Here is a 3,129-nt window from a genome sequence, read left to right on the forward strand (position 1 = left end):
GTAGCTTTATTAAAAATTAGTATAATTTGCTAAAAAAATTGGTTTTAACTTTTAGGAGAAATAAGAATAAGTGCATTTATCGCTGAACATAATTTGCCGTTTGCAACAATGGACCCTTAAGTGAAAATTGTGACAAAAATCTGCCCCGACTCGAAAGTGGCTCAAGGTTTGGCTTGCGGCAGGACCAAAACAACAGGTATTGTGAAAAATGTTTTGGGGCAGCATGCGTTCGTGATTCTCTGTGAGCATCTTCAAAAAAATAAATTTTAAAAACATGATAGGGTTCGCGTCGGATGGTGCAAATGTTATGATAGGTCAACATAAATCAGTTATGGCATTGTTGCAAAAAGATGTTCCATCCCATACACTATCAGATGCATTTGTCACTCATTTCATTTGTGTGCCTCTTACGCCTGCCAAAAATTACCACGAATTGTTGAAAACTTAACACGTGATATTTATAATTATTTTAACTGCAGTCCTAAAAGAGTATCTGAATTTTCAGAGTTTCAAGAATTTTGTGACACAAAAGTTTACAAAATCTTACATCCCACACAAACCCGCTGGCTTTCCGTGCATTCTGCGATATCCCGAATCCTTGAGCAATATAATGCTCTAAAACTTTTTTTTACAGATGCAGTAAGTCAAAAAGATCTACCGGCTGCTGAAAATATTTTAACAAAACTCAGAGATCCGATCACTAAATTATTAATTATTATAATATTAGTAACATTTTAAGAACTATATTTGATTGTTTTTTAAAACGAGATTATATAACAAATACACCTATTCAAAATATTGACTTTAAAAATCCAGAGAATTTTTTGGCGATTGAAAATATATATTTGGGAGAAAATGTTGAACAGACGATTTTAACGGAAAGTATTTTAAATGAACAATTATTATTTTTTCGCCTAAGATGTCTAGATTTTTATATAGAATGTTGTTCCCAAATACTCGAAAGATTTCCTTTAAAAGACAATATATTAGAAAAACTTAGGGTGATAGACCCAGAAGTAGTTAAATCAGGATCTGTTTTTTCGATTGTCAATATAGCTGCGGCATTTCCTAATTTAATTGAATTTGGACACTTACAAAATTTAGATAATCAGTGGCGCCTTCTGCGGAATACAGCAGAAACTCAAACATTTTCAAAGGAAGTGATAATATTTTGGCAACAGGTTGAGGACATTAAAATGGGTGATGAAACCGCACCATTTAAGACATTGACTAATTTTGTTAAAAACATTCTTTGCTTGCCTGTGTCAGCAAATGTTAAAAGAAAATTTTTTCAATTTAATTTGATTAAAACTAACCGAAGGATGTCTTTAAATGTGAATACTTCTGCCTCTCTTCTTTATACCAAAGAGTTTATAGGAGAAAAAAATTGCTTCGACTTTACTATAGAAAAAAAATTAATTGACAGTATGAACAGCAGCACTATATGTAAAGAGTAATACCTACATAGGTCTATACCTAGATTACCTAGTCGAATTTGTTATGCTGCTAGCACTAAAGGCTACCAGAGATTTAAGTATTAAGTTCATTATTTAGTATTAATTATTAAGTATCCTTTAGGTACCTACATAGGTACCTACAATATAATGTATATTATATTATGTAACACTTTTAAATATTATATAATATTTTGTATAATTTTTTTGGTAAAAATACATTTTCTTTAAAAAATCATGTGTTGGGTCTTATTTATTGTAGAAAACACAGATAATAAAATATGTATGACTTAAAAAAAATAGTTTGCATCAAATTACGACAATATTAATTTCTACCGATTTTTTCTCCAATCTACCGAAAAAAGTCGGTTACATCTACCGAAAGTTACAGCGACGATCTGGCAGCACTGCCTTCTCCCCAAATGACCAAACGTTTCTTTTTGCAGACGCTTCAAACTGACTACATTTCAAGATGTAGTACCATTAAATTTAGGCGGTTTAAGGCACATCAGCCCAACAGATTCCGTATTGCCATCAACTTCGTTCTTATTGTCCACTCCTGAAGATTCACAGAGCAGCTTATTGATAGTGTTGATGTCCAATATCGCAATTTTGTTTTGAACTTTCTGAATCCTATTTTCTTCCGATCTGGCAGAATTTTCCTTTAGCTCACTTTTTAAATTTTCATTATTTTCCAAAATCTTTGCTTCCAACCCACCATAATTTTCTTTTAGTGTGGCACAGTTTTCTTCCAGTTTTTTAGAATTTTTCGATAGTTAACTTACAAATTGGGAAGTTTTTCAGTTAAGTTTTTAGGTTTGAAGAATCTTCTTACAACACCTGTTCTTCTTCAAGTTTTGCAGAATTTTCCAGCAATTTAGCTTCCAAACCTTGCAATATTTAACCGATATCGGTTGCACCAGCAAAAACAAGGTTGTTTGGATCATCGCCTTCCTCAAGTAATGCGTTATGGAGTCCCTACCGCAACTCCGCTTTATTTCCCGTCATATCGCACTCCGTCTTCTCCACCTCAGCAACTTCTAAATCCACCAGCTAGGTAATTGCACACAATTTATTCCGATTGATTTATATCTCTAATATTTATTTGTCACCAATGTCCAGTTCACTCACGTTCAATTTCTACACCGTATATGACACCAATTCATGACAACAAATTGATTCAGTTGACAAGAAACTAGTCAACTGAATCATTTACACACTTACACTACTAAACACGATCACTTACGACTATTAGAAATATTTATTTTCACTGATTTAAATATCGCGCTAATATTCCGAACTTCACTGCACTGAACTGTCAACTAACTCCCAGCGACAATCCGGCGCCTTATATACTCGGCTGACCATGATTCCGGAAGATAGAAACCTTCCACGCGAGACATCGTACAGTTTGCCACTTATGTCATTCCAGAATGACGGAGATAAGCTATTCTCGCTGTTTCCAATATCATATCATAACATTATTTTATTCCATTTATGTGCCAAAAAATATAATAAATAAAATTATATTTATTGTACTATGTAGCTAGCTAAATTTTAAATTTATTTAAGCAATATTTATTAATTTTAGGTGCTAATACATAAAATACTAAGGTTTAATTTATCATTTAAGGAGGATAGAGGAAAAAAAATTGTTTTTAATAAGCAATTTATT

At 32.5% G+C, this 3,129-nt stretch overlaps 1 pseudogene; it reads left to right on the top strand.

Annotated features, from left to right (window-relative positions):
• Positions 1-307: 307 nt before the first annotated feature.
• On the top strand, positions 308-1,457 carry LOC126742449 (uncharacterized; annotated as a pseudogene).
• Positions 1,458-3,129: the final 1,672 nt, after the last annotated feature.

This window comes from Anthonomus grandis, chromosome 11, assembly GCF_022605725.1.
Source record: "Anthonomus grandis grandis chromosome 11, icAntGran1.3, whole genome shotgun sequence".
In the NCBI taxonomy this organism is placed as follows: Eukaryota; Metazoa; Arthropoda; class Insecta; order Coleoptera; family Curculionidae; genus Anthonomus; species Anthonomus grandis.